Raw genomic sequence first — 14,417 nt, 5'->3', positions numbered from 1 at the left:
CCCCAACTCCTATGGCTCTTTCTGCCTGCACCTTGCCTTGACCTCCCTGTGTTGTCCCTCAAGACATGCCTACTACTTCCTCCAACACCTGTGAAATCTATTTCAATTTCTGTCATGGTCTTTTGTTGAACCACAACTTTCCATCCTTTACCCCAAGGCTCCACTTAACAAATGTTAACTTAAGAAAGTCATTAACATAGGGTTACTCAATGATAAACTTGGAAATAGATTAAATGACCAGTAATAGGGATCCCTGGGTGGCGCAACGGTTTGGCGCCTGCCTTTGGCCCAGGGCGCGATCCTGGAGACCCAGGATCGAATCCCACATCGGGCTCCTGGTGCATGGAGCCTGCTTCTCCCTCTGCCTATGTCTCTGCAATTCTCTTCTATGACTATCATAAATAAATTTAAAAACTTAAAAAAATAAATTAAAAAAATAACCAGCGATAGAAATATGATTAATTAAATCATGCTTTACTTACCAGATGTAATATTATGCACTAATTAAATTTTTTTAAAAAGACATTTTGATGGTACACCAAAATGATTTTTTTAATGGTAAGTAGTTACTTATAATATAAAAATTCATGTACATAATGACTTAAACTATGTAAAATATTCATTAAAGACATGACTGAAAAGAAACCAATATCACCAAATGTAAATACTGATCATTTTTAGTTGATGAGATGTTTTTTTCTCTTGTTTATTGCTAAATTTATTTCCAAAATTTACACAATAAATATACTTTTTATAAATACATGAAATATTTTAGACTTTAAATAGAAGAGTTGTAATCTAACATAAGAGATAAACGAGGGGTGCCTGGGTGGTTCAGTCAGTTAAGCATCTGCCTTCAGCTCAGATCAGAGTCCTGGGATCCAGGCCAGAGTCGGGCTCTCTGCTCTGTGGGGAGCCTGCTTCTCCCTCTGCTACCCCTACCTGCTTGTGCTGTCTCTCATTCTCTCTCAAATAAAGAAATAAATAAAATATTTAAAAGAAAAGAGAGAAATAAACTAATACAGTCAAATCCAATATTTTTTATCAAAGTCCAAGAAAATAATGCCAAATACCAGTAAAAGTAAAATATAATGACAGCTATTAACATCATTTGGGCATGTATTAGATTATAGACAATGTTCTAAGAAATTTGCATATATTAATTATCTAAGTTTTGACAACCACCCTATGACTTAGTACTATGCTCCCCTTCATTTAACATTTTGGGAAGATGAAACAATTTATGAATAAGAAAACTGCTCAGCTAACAAGCATAGGAGTCAGGTTCCAAACTCAGGAAGTCTGGCTCCAATAAGCTAAACTCTAATAGGATAAAATAAGCAGTGTTTATGCTTAATATATTCCAGTATTCCTAATAATTTTTCTTACAAATGATAACAATAAAAAAACCACTAACAGTATTTTAACTTCAGGGCTTTAGTCGAAGAAATAAAGATTTACACGCGTATGTACACATATACTGAAATATAACCATAATGATTAATTTCTATGACTTTCTAAATGCCCTTTGTGAATAATTTACAATGAATCACTTATCCGTTCCATAAAAAGATAGGCATTTGTTAATTAAACCTGACTTTATTTACATGGCTTCTATTTTAAGGGTGAAATTTTGCCATACAGTTTGTGACAATAAAGTCATTCAGAACTTAAAGATGGTGACCTAAAAAAATGTAAAGATGAAATAAAATAAAGCAGAAAGATCCAAATATATTCAAGCATCCATTCTAGACAACTGAGTCTAGACACACAAGAATTATTATGTTAAGTCTCCAGTTCGTTTCTTAATTTACCTAATGTGTTTTGTAAGGACCTTACATCACTAAACTCTCAGACAAACCTCCTCCTCCATTCTAGACGTGAATTTTTGCCAAAAAAGTGGTGAAACAATCTGAAATTTCCATTATTTTAAAGAAAGTTCCAGTTTTAATTAAAGGTATTAATGTCACATGAAAGAGCTTTCCTTTAATAAACAATTCATTACCACTTCACCTTGAGTCTTACTCAAAGCACACACGTTTCTAGATACACTTGCCTTGAAAATGCTCTAATAAATCCGGGGAGTGTACATAGAATTCTAGTCATAGCTAATTCTCAACTACTAAATATATTACCTGTCCTTTGTTCAAAAAGCAATATGACATTGACATCAGAAGGTTATGAATATATTTTATGTCTGTAAACACCTTCAATGATATAGAGTAGTGTGTGGGGTGGAGACTAAGAGTCTCACATCAGGGCAGCCCAGGTGGCTCAGTGGTTTAGCGCCTGCCTTCAGCCCAGGGCATGATCCTGGAGACCTGGGGTCGAGTCCCATGTCAGGCTTCCTACATAGATCCTGCTTCTCCTTCTGCCTGTGTCTCTGCCTCTCTCTCTGTGTCTCTCAGGAATAAATAAATAAAATCTTTTTTAAAAAAAGAATCTCACATTAGCTCTTTGGAGTCATTCTTTTGAATTATTTTTCAAGATCTAGTGGTTTTACTTCATTCACTAAAATGAAGTGGCTCAGCGGTTGAGTGTCTGTCTTTGGCTCAGGTCGTGACCCCAGGGTTCTGGGATCGAGTCCCACATCTGGCTCCCCGCAGGAGCCTACTTCTCCCTCTGCCCATGTCTCTGCCTCTCTATCTCTCTGTCTCTCATGAATAAATAAAATCTTTAAAAAATAAAAAAAAATAAATAATTTTTAAAAATAATAATAATTACCTAATGGGGCTCTAGTGGGCTGAAAGAGGTAATGAAGCTTCCAAGCGACACAGAATCAGCAATGTATTACTTATTGAAAGATTCAAACAAACTACACATTCCCCAAATGGTAACCTTTATAGAAATTTTACTTCGGGTCAGTACTGAAACACTGATCTCAACTCCCTGAGCAAAGCATTAGTGCCTATTCAAACAAAAATACTCACTATTCAGGTAGACAAACCTTGCAGCAAATCCCCCCAAACTTCTAGTCCTGGGAAAAAACAAAGCTTGCAGAAGAGTTTCTGAGGCATTTGACCCACCGTATTTTTTCTTTCTGATATTAACCTGTGTTGATGATGCATCATCTATGCTGCCAAATGATACTTAAAAAAAAAAAAAAAAGATTTTATTTATTTATTTGAGAGAGACAGAAAGGAGAGAAAGAAAGCATGAGCAGGGAGAGTGGAAGAGGGAGAGAGAGAGAAGCAAGGGGGGCCTAGCAGTGGTGGGGGCTTGATCCCCAGACCCTGGGGTCAGGACCTGAGCAGAAGGCAAATGCTTAGCCCAGCAAACCACTTAGGCACCCCACACAGATGGTATTTTTTGAATTTTTACTGACTTTATTAAATACTAGGGATATAGGGCAACACACAATTGTCTCTCTGCAAAGACGTGAAGAAACTCTGAAGTCGAATTCTTTAGTTTTGTGATCCTGAAAAGTACTTTAATTATTCTGGGCTCTGTTTTGTCATTTTTTTATGATAGCATGGTTATTTCTTTTCTTTTTTATTAAAGATTTTATTTATTTATTTATTTATTCATGAGAGACACAGAGACACAGACAGGGAGAAGCAGGCTGTCCCCAGGGAGCCCAATGCGGGACTTGCTTCCAGGACCCTGGGGTCATGCCCTGAGCTGAAGGCAAACGCTCAACCACCGAGCCACCCAGGTGCCCCCAAACCATGGTTATTTCTGTGCCCTTTTCTAGCATTACTATTTAATTATTCCTACTGGATTTGTGTGTGTGTGTGTGTGTGTGTGTGTGTGTGTAACACATGTGTTTTCTAAATCCTATTTTCACAAGTTCAACATTCCCTTACTTAATAACAAAATTGTTCTAAGTGATAAACTCCCATCGTTATGTATCACATCATGTTACACAGAGGCAACATTGGTCACTTTGCTTGAAACAGTGTGCCGGGAATCATTTTTCTTTGTTGAGGTAGGTATACTTCTGTTCAAAACTCTTACTGTGCATCTACTTTGAGCACAGCACTCCAGGAGATGAAAACAAAACAGCATATACACTTAACGCTTATAATCCCACTGTAACATTGGATCAGAAAATCAGAAAAAAATCAGGTAAGCATTTACATGATACCAAGTGGTGGGGGAGAAAGACATATGTAATGTCCACAACGGTGGCATTGTCATGACACAGACATGGATGGGAATTTTGCTTTTCTCTCCTGATTGTGTCAATTTAGGAAAATAATTAATCTCACTTATTCTGGGTTTCCTCTGCTATAAAAGATAGAGGATAACAACTGAATTGTATGTTTTTATGTAAGGACTATATGGGGTAATGTATAAAAAATGTTGGTGAATCACAGGTGAATCACTGGTGTATAAAAAATGTTGCTTGTGATTTTCCCAATTTTCCCCACTAGGATATTCTCTGCCTTTCTCATTTTAGTCAATGGCAATGACCTCCTTCCAGTTACTCAGTCCAGATCTGGACTTACTGTCTCTGTCAGACACACCACATCTCTTGCCCACAGAAAACTTGCTTGATCCACTTGCTCTATTACAATTACTGTGGCCTAAGGCACCCGCATCCCTTATATGTCCTCCTTTCTGCACAGTTTATTCTCAAAACAACCATCAGAGTGACATCTGAGAAATGTCTGGGCAAGTCATTCTCTGGCTTCAATCATTTGACCATCTTCTCAACTCACTCGAGTTGAAAATCAGAGTTCTTCAATGGCTTATAATGTCCTGAATGATGAGACTTTCATCCTCAACACCCCACCCCTTTGCTCTGGCCCCACTCTCTACCATTTCACATCCCTGATTATTACAGCTAACATGGCCAGAGGTCTGAACATGTCAAGCAAATCTCTACCTCAGGATGTTTGTTCTTACTTTTCATCTGCTTTAAGGATTTTTACCTAATATTGGCATAGCTTGCTTCTTTCAGGTGCCAGCTTACAACACCACTCTAGTAGAGAGCTCTTTTCTGATCATATCATTTACATTGGTCACATGTCCATTTTCCTTACCTGCCCTTAATTATCTCCATTGTCCCACCTGACAGTCCCACCACACAGCTGACTTAGGCTCTGTCTTTTCTACAGGTAATAAAACTTCCATGGAAGCAAGGCATTGTGTCTGTTTTGCTTTCTTCTGTATCCAGGAGTCAAATGAATGTCTGATAGAGGGTAGGCACGTGATGAATATTTCTTCAAAGAATAAGTAAGTGAATAGATCGTGTGGTGGAATGTATGTTGGCAACCATGTTCCATGTGCAAAAGGAAGAATCTAAACAAAACAATTCATAGGAGAAAGTAACTATCTTTGTAAAAGCATATTTTGGAGAAGAATCCAGATTTCTTTTAAAGATTTTATTTTATTTATTCACGAGAGGCACAGAGAGAGAGAGGGGCAGAGACACAGGCAGAGGGAGAAGCAGGTTCCATCCAGGGAGCCCAACGCGGGACTCGATCCTGGGTCTCCAGGATCACTCCCTGGGCCGAAGGCAGCACTAAACCACCGGGCCACCCGGGCTGCCCAAGAATCCAGATTTTAAAAGAACTCGTTCATCAGTGAAATCACCCACACATACACTGAAATAATGTCTCTTTTCTAAACACTAGTAGAGTGCTAGCACAGAGAAGATGCTCAATCTCCTAGATGGATGGGGGAAGTGAAAGATAAAGGTGGGTGGATGGAGGGATGGATGAATGGATGGGCAGATGGATGGATAGATGTATGGATGATAAAGGAAATAAAGGAAATAAACTAAAATACTATTGAGTCTAACATAAGTGAAGACGAATATGGAGGCATACTGGGTACCTTATTACTATTAGATAGTCATGGACACAGTAAGGAACTTACTGTCAGAAACTTATGATAAAAAGCAATTTTGCATAAAATAGGTTTGAAAGCTAAGCCACACTAGCTTTATTTCGTAGGTCTGCAACCTTATATCTGAATAACTATAAGTACATTTCTCAACCTCTACACGCCTCTGTCTTCCCATCTGCAAACGTAGGTATTCATGCTATTGTGTTGTCATAGGTCTTAAGATAATGCATGAAAGATGCTGAAATAGAACAGGTGCTCACAGAGAGTAACTAATATGATGTGGTGAGGACAATCATTGCCAGCACTCTGTTACCTTTGGTAAACCACCCAACCTTGAACTCTATAATGCCCTTTAAAAAGAAACTTAAAAACTCAAAAAAAAAAAAAAATTCAAAGAACTCAGTGCAATGTCTAGTTTTTTTTTTTTTTTTTTTTTTTTTTTTTTAAAGCAAAACTCGTTTCATAAAATTCCACATTTTCTGAACTGATTAAGTAATGCACTACTTCAGCTAGTTCCAGGTTAAAATATTTCATACCGGTTAAACAGATGCTTTCTAATCAGACTTGTGTTTCATTTCCTGCTCTGCCACACGCACCTGTTTGACATTGGGAAAGTTAATTAACTTTTCTCAGGCTCAGTGATCTCATCTCTAAAATAAGGATTAAAAATGCCTCTATCTTAGGGTTATTTCGAAACCCAAAAAGTACATTTTCTACACAGCTCTTAACCTTATGTAAATGAGCTTACATGCAATTATTCTTCACAACAAACTATGAGGTAAGTAATACTCTTATCCCCATTTGTAGAAGACAATAGGAGGCACTAAGTGAGGAAGTCATTTGTTCAAGGACACAAATCTAAGGAGGCCAAGAGGCTGGATTTGTACCTGGAGAATCTGACTCTAGAGTACTCGGAACCACTGGGTTGTGTTGCTCCTCCATGCTTTCTTTGTAGGAATATATAATGACATTGAAGCCATTTCCAAAAAGAAGGTGGGGAGGGGGGTGGGGCAACACTTTTTTATATTCCTGGAAACCAGCAAAGGTCCCACGTGTCCTACCGTCTTTGGAGCGCAATTATTTTTTAAATGAAGGCTACGTTCCTAAGAGTTGGAAACTCAGGATAGGGCAGATTGTTTTTCCCATGAAAAATTATTTTTTTTTTAGAAAGTATTTTCAATATCATTTCAGAATTCAGAGGAATAATATGATTTACTGGAGTAAGCTGTGGTTTTCATTTAACTGTTGGATTTTATCTACTCTGTAATGTGACAGATATTCATACTGATATGTATAATATCTGGGAAAAATGAGAAGTGGCAGGTTTTGAAGGAAACCATAACAAATTTAGTTTTATGACAAGTTGTCTATGGTCACATTCTGCCATTTATCAGCTCTGTGACTTGGGATGATTCCCTTCACCTCTTCGATCTTCAGTTCCCTTGTGTGTAAAACCCAAACATACACTTCAGAGTTGTGACCCATCGGGTGACATAAATAAAACAGTTTTCAAAATGTAAGCACTGATGGGCTGTTAGCACGATTAGTGACAAATCATTCCAATTTCAGTTTTGAATGCATGGCCTATGCAACCCATGAACTCGACTTTACATCTCCATCTTTGGGAGATGAACTTTTCCCTGTGTAGGAGTTCCTTAAAAATACATTTAAGCCAGGGAATTTGAAAGAAAGAGTAGTCTGTTTCCCCCTCGAGAGGTATTCATCTAATATTTGACACACAGTCATGGCTCTTTACACATAATATATGGAACCTAATTTAGCTTTTCCTTAATGACTCATGATTAGGAGAAACATGAGTGCCTGCGCTGAATATCGTATAGTGATCCCGACAGAGGCAAGGAGAGTGAGTGAGCATCTGCTGGGGTAGAGTCTCAGCTTTCTGGTACCATTGATCATGTTGTCGCCCATTTCATCTCCAGTGCCTAGGATCTTCAGTACTAAATTTAGCTTCCTGCCAATTCTTCTGACTTATTTTCTATAATCTGCTGTGGAAGAAAAAATTTCAGGACAAGTGCATTAAGATTATTATAACAGAGTCATTAAGTTTAGAGCACAAGTCAAGTCTTCTGAACTAATGCATGCAGGGGTTTTTTTGGGGGAAAAAAAAGATTTGGATGGTTGGTGAATCTCCATAGAGACTGCGTCCTAGTTGATTCACTGATTTTGCACAAAATCTTATCTCCAGGTAACTGAGGTATATAATATATGCCCCAATATTGGCAACATCAAATATCTTGGTATGCTGAAAAAGTTTATGAACCACTCTCATGAAAGGTTATAAACTACTTCGGAAAAATAGACCAAGAGCTTAGGCTTCATTATTAATACTATTCAGTTACTTTGTGCCAAAAAAGAGGACCAGTGTTCATTTAGAAATGCTCTGCTCCAGCTCAATGTTGTTGCATGAAGACACCAATCTGGTTTTTGTATCTAGAAAAAGACAAAAAAGAAAAAAAAAAAAAAAGAAGAAGGAGGAAAAGGAGGAGGAGGAAGAGGAGAAGAAGGAAGTGATTTATTTTAGATATGTATGCTGCTTGCTTCAAAAACAAAAATTTTTAGAAACTGTAAAGATCATTTTCAACACATTTAGATATTTGGACTTAATATATGCCAACAATCTTCTGAATTTTAAAACAAAGAAAGCAGGAAAACATTTCAATTTAAAATATATTAGATAATTTTAGATTACCTGGAAGAAAATCCCTCTTGGGGCTTTTGGCACATGTGTCTGTGGCACATGCCTAATTACTCCTTCTACATAAAGGAGGAGGGCTTTTTTTAGCCCTACCTACAATGTGCTCTTACTTTTCAGTGGTGTGTTTAACCACAGAAGTGTTAGGCACCTTGAATGTCACGTTGCTTTCATTCCAAACAGAGAAGACAATGAAAGAGTCGGGAAGTGTACGCAGTTCAGTTGTCTGGCCAAGTTCTGCTACCGTATTTGTTTTTCTACAAATTCTTCAAGTTTTTTTTGTTGTTTTGTTGCTACACTCTGTGCTTATCTAATAATGGAGTCTTACAAAGTAAATTAATGTTGTTTGTCAGGATTATTTTAAAGGTACAGCTTCCTGTGACTCATTTCCATTACAAAAATAGCTTGAACTGTAGGAATGAGCTGAAAAAGTTTGTGGATAATCAATGGACCAAAGATAAAAGCTTTCTCACTAATGAGAGAAAGAAATATTCAGTTCTGCTGACCCACGGTGGGTTTTATCTTCCTTCAGGAAAAGAAAAGTGACTTTACTTGCGTTTACTTTTCAAGGGGCTCTTAATTCTTAAGCATGAAAGATTTTGAAAATCATTGTACATTTTTGAGGTCAGTATATTCTCAGAGGATGTGGGGTTAACCTAACGTATAATAGAACAAATGATATAAAATTATTAACGTCATGAATCTTTCCAACACAGAGATATTAGTCTATTTGTGATTTGTCAATAATGGAGAAATATCTCCTTTCTTGTATGTTAATCATTCCTATGATAAAAGGTAAAAGTTTTAATTAAAAAAAAAATTAGATGGTGGATGGATGTAGGTGTGATGATAGCCATCCGTGACCAATTTTGGTTGAAAGATCTTTAGCCACCCTTGCAGAACACAGCTGTTAGTCTTATCATGTGCATTGTTAAACAGTATTTAAACAAGTGTGAATGTGAAGTGATGAAAGAAGCAGGGATATTGAGTTGCTCATTATTTTCCTAATCTCTGCCTCTTTCCTTTCAGAACGCAAGCAAAGTGACATTTATCATATATCATAAGCCTCTTGGAAGTACAGAAGAAGAAAGAGAGGGAATGAAAATTGCGGGGGAAGAGTTAGGCTGAGGCATTCAAAGAATATTTTATTTATTTAGTACATTAACATGTAATATTAGTTCAGGTTTAATTTTTGTCTTTAATTTCTGCCAGAAGTTTTAAGGCTTTGAAGTGTGAGGTTAATAATTTCCAACTAAGGTCAGATAGCTGTAAAATTACAGCTACAGAAGTTACGGTTTAAGTTATAGCAAAGTATGAAAATAACCCTCCTACTTTTTCCATTATTTATTACTGAAATGTCTATCGTAGTTTTACAATTGAGCAATTCTTGTGCTGATTTATATCATTAATGTCTTCCAAAATACAGCTATTATCAAAACAGAATTTCTCTGGTCCAATATCTCCATTTTTCCACTCTATATTAGCCTATAGAAATAGCATATAATCGAAGCCTTCAGTAATATCCAAATTTATCATTCCATTCCTATTGACCATTTCTTTCCTTCTCATATACACCTGCTCTTCAATGAAGTGAAGCTACTTGCCATTCTGTAAATATACACATCCTGTGTGCGTGTGTGTTGGCGCTTCCACCTGAAATCCTCATACTCTGTATAGCAGCTCATCTCAGCTCTGGCTTCTTGTTAACTCCTCTTTTTTCTCATTCATTCCACCAGAAGTAATCAATAACCTTCTTCCCTGAACTGTCCTAGTGCTTCAATTCTTTCAAGCGGCATGGGGCCTACTTAATTTATATACATAATATATAAATATATAGGAAATATATAGGTCATATGTGTATATAGGAATATATGTGTGCAGGTGTATGTTTCAGTGTTAGATCTGGAGCCAAGGTTTATTTCTTGGCTTCTCTCCATAATGTGTGAGTATTCTTGTATAAATTCTTTAACCTTTCTGTGCCTCGATGTCCTCATGTAAAATGTGATTGATAACAGTACATAGTGTCATTATGGATATTCGGTGAAATAATATAGGTGACAGTTTGAGGATTGCATCTAGCATATACCATGAGCTCAAATGATGTTAGCTTTTCTTCTTAATCCATTTCACAAATCTGTATTATTTATTGCACATATTCCACATGATTTTTATGTGTTGATATAGTTGCAATCAAACTGTTCATACAAATGCCCTCATGAGGTATTTACGCATAGCGCTCCCTTCCCCAAAATATAGTTTTACATCTATAAGGAGTTTCAAACAATTACTGTGAAAAAAAATTAAGTTGATACAAAATTTTATCAAAAGCAAATATCACTTCACTAATAGGCATGTGAGAAAAGAACACCCAAACGCACACATATGTAAGACCATCATTAGGACTAAATGCCCAGAATGCTAGTGTGAAAGTATCAGCCCATACAAAAATTTAAAGGAAGCCTACAAGGTTCCAGATGTTCTGGAAGTGAAATGACACCACTGAGCTCTGGGTGCGGTGGTACAACCACCCATTTCCCAACTCTGTCATGTAAAGGCTGCCAACAGAGCTCCATGTCTTCCACAGGAGGACCAGTGCTTGAGGCACCTCCACACCAGAAACCTCCACTGAATGCAGATGGCCATAATTAGAATCAATTATCCATGTGTAATGGAAAGACAATGAATACATTCTTGTCTTACATACTCACTTACCTCAGTTCTAACCCAACTCCCTAAGCCACCAGCTGGGGTTCTGTCCCCTGTCCATCTCCTAATCTCAGATCTTCCCCAACCCCTAGAGTCCTTCCACCATGCCCTCGAATATACTTACGGCCTGTGACCAGCCAGATCTTTTATCCTTTAAACCTCCTTTCCAAACCCTCATTGCTGTAACACTTCTGTGTGAATCTGAGTGACATGGCCCCAGGGCTCTCTGAAGGATGACTACTTATTTCTCTCACACCACATACTTTCCACGTTGGGAAAGTGGGGTTGGGGCTGGAGGTGGAGGAGCATTGCTCCTACTTGCTTCTCATTCCCGGCCCCAGATGACTTCTTATCACTCCTTGCCTTAATAAGCTCAGGCTGCTATGACATAACATCACAGAGTAGTGACTTAAACAACCAACACGTATTTCTCACAGGTCTCAAGGCTGAGAAGACAAAGATCAAGGTGCCAGTTCTTGGTGAAGGCTCTCTCCTTTGCTTTCACGCAGCTGCCATTTCATTGTGTACTCATGTGACCTCTTTCTTGTGCACCCAAAGAGAGAAAGCTCTCATGTCTCTTCTTATAAGGCACTCAACTCATCATAAGGACACCGTGCTCATGACTTCACCTAACCTTCTAAGGCCCCAGCTCCAAATCCCATCACACTGAGAGTTAGGGTTTCAACAGAAGAATTGAAAGGTGGACACAAACATGTAATTCATAACTCTCCCTTAAAGCCCAGTGCTTTTGAAATCCATGTTATCTGACGATACTACATGACATTTCAAAATATTGTGCTCAATCTAAAACATTCACTGAAGTATTACCACCTGAGTTGTTCTCCTCTTTACTGCCTATAATTGTTGCTTATTATATGGTCTTCAGCATCAGATAGGTTCAAGGGTCGTGCCACAGGAAACTTCTCATCTGGCCATCCTTATAAAAAATTTATCTGAAAGAAATTTTTCCTCCTGCCTCTTTATTCAACTAGTCTCATAGTCATTTCTAGACTTTTTTTTTTACTTCCAATAAATATATGACATCTCAAATCTTTTTTTAAAAAAGATTTTATGTATTTATTTATGAGGGACACACACAGAGAGGCAGAGATACAGGCAGAGGGAGAAGCAGGCTCCCTGCGTGGAGCTTGATGCGGGACTCGATCCCAGGACCCTGGGATTACAACCCCGTTGAAGGCAGACACCACCCAGGTGCCTCTTACATCTCAAATCTTGATTTAAAGAATCCTCTCTTACAAAGTTCTAACATTTCAACTCACTGACTTTGCACACATCTAAACAATTCCTTGACTTCCCTGAATCATGCAATTCATTAAATTTATCACTTTAAAAAAAATATCTACCACCATCCCCAACTTGCTGTCTGCAGTGTATCCTGTACACAACTTGTATTCCTTCGTCCATCACCATAATTTCTTGCTCAATACAATCAAAACACAGAACCCACTATCCCTCTGGCTTTCTCACTTGGCAAAACCCCAACTGTGATTACATGCAAAACTTCACCTAATTTGCAGAAACAAGCGCTGAAACTGATTTGCCTTCTTTTAAATGTATAACTACAAATTTGGAATGCATGATCACAGGAGCCTGTCAATAACACTTGTTTTCACTGGTAATTCACTTTTCTAGTATTAGAATAATTCTACATTTTCTCCTCTCAAGGAGAAATTCTCAGATTGACTCTTGGAATTACTTCTAATTCTGCAGGGATATTTTCTCACATGTGTTTTGACATTGTGATTTCTTCTCACTTTATTTCTAAAGATTATATTGTATATATTCTTTCTATTCTTATACTAAACATTTCTAACTCATTGCTAATATCTTCCATTCAAATGTTTTTTAAACCTCTATTTATCTGCTATTTACCTCTCTCTGAATCTCTCCTCTCTCCCCTCATTATATGCGGAGCCAGAGAAAATAAAAACATATGTTCAGAACATCATCTTGCTCCAGTCCCATTTTTTCTGGATTCATTTTTTGTTTGTACTTGAACATAATCATATGTGCATAGATAACCCTTACATCTATATTTTGAGCTTTGATATATCTCCTGCCCTTCAGAATCTGCCTATTGTACATCATTATTTAGATTTTTCTAAACATATCTTAAACTCAGCTTATCTGGAGACAAACTAATTTTCTTCCTAAACATGCTCTTCTTTTATAAAAAAATATAAATTTCAAAGAATGCCAACATGATCTACCCATTGACCCATTTCCAAAATCTAGTCTGAGCACCACTATTGATGTCTCCTCTCCATTGCCCTCACTTCCCACCATCAATCAATCCCAGGTCACTATCATATACTATCATGTCTCACCTGGGCTATGGAAACAACATCTAATTGGATTCTCTGCTTCTGGTCTTCCTTCCCTTTGGTCCATTTTTCTCGGTACTTAGAAAGGCTATTCTAACATAAAACTTTATCAATTTAATATTCTAGTTAAAAGCTTCAAGACATTTAATGCTTTAATGCTCTTAGTCCACCAGGAAAAACATTATTGATTATCTAACCAACAGCCGTCTCTCCCATTTTTCTGGCCAGCAAAACCTATCTCCTACAATACTCACCGAGAATGCCAGATAAGTCCTTGCCTAGGTGTGCTTGCAGCATGAGAGTCAGCAAATAACTCAATCTTGGCCAACTGAACTTGAGATATGACCTATTACAGAGCTTCTCACAAACATTTTCACCATGATAAAATGAGAGTGATGAATAAAGATTATTGTATCAGCTCTTACCGCCCCTTCTGGCTCTGTTCTCGCTTCTCTGCAGTCTATTAATAACATGGCAGCGATTTAAAAAAGGAAGCCCTTTAAAAGGAAGTTAAATCATGACACATCTCTACTCACAACCCTCACTTAGCTTCCTATCTCACTCTAAATGGCAATCAAAGTACATAGAGTAGCCTATAAATTTCTTTATAATCTACACACCCTCATTCTTGCTGATGCCACACCTAAGATGGTAGCCCACTAGCTATGAGACACGTAAGTGAGAAGTGAAATACAACCTGTATTTTAAAGAAGGCTTCAAAGATTTGAGATCATAACGTTTTTAAGACTTATTAAAAATGATTGAGCAGGCTTTGACATACTTAGACATCAGCCTAGTTTCTTCCACACCCTTGTTGGCCACCCAAACAAGCAGAAGACAGAGGAGTAGGAGAGAAG

General features: G+C 37.5%; 1 long non-coding RNA gene across 1 annotated transcript in view; it reads right to left on the bottom strand.

Moving 5' to 3' along the window:
* Positions 1 to 14,025, bottom strand: part of LOC112663743 (uncharacterized) — a 30,479-nt gene extending 16,454 nt beyond the window's left edge. The window contains exon 1 of the long non-coding RNA XR_003139348.3: positions 13,815 to 14,025. This is a non-coding gene — a long non-coding RNA (uncharacterized LOC112663743). The remainder of the gene's footprint in view (positions 1 to 13,814) is intronic.
* Between the last annotated feature and the right edge of the window lie 392 nt (positions 14,026 to 14,417).

The sequence above is a fragment of the Canis lupus genome, chromosome 18 (genome assembly GCF_003254725.2).
Source record: "Canis lupus dingo isolate Sandy chromosome 18, ASM325472v2, whole genome shotgun sequence".
NCBI classification, from domain to species: Eukaryota; Metazoa; Chordata; class Mammalia; order Carnivora; family Canidae; genus Canis; species Canis lupus.
Note: the sequence above shows the minus strand (reverse complement) of the source record. Positions and strands in the feature narration are given on the sequence as shown.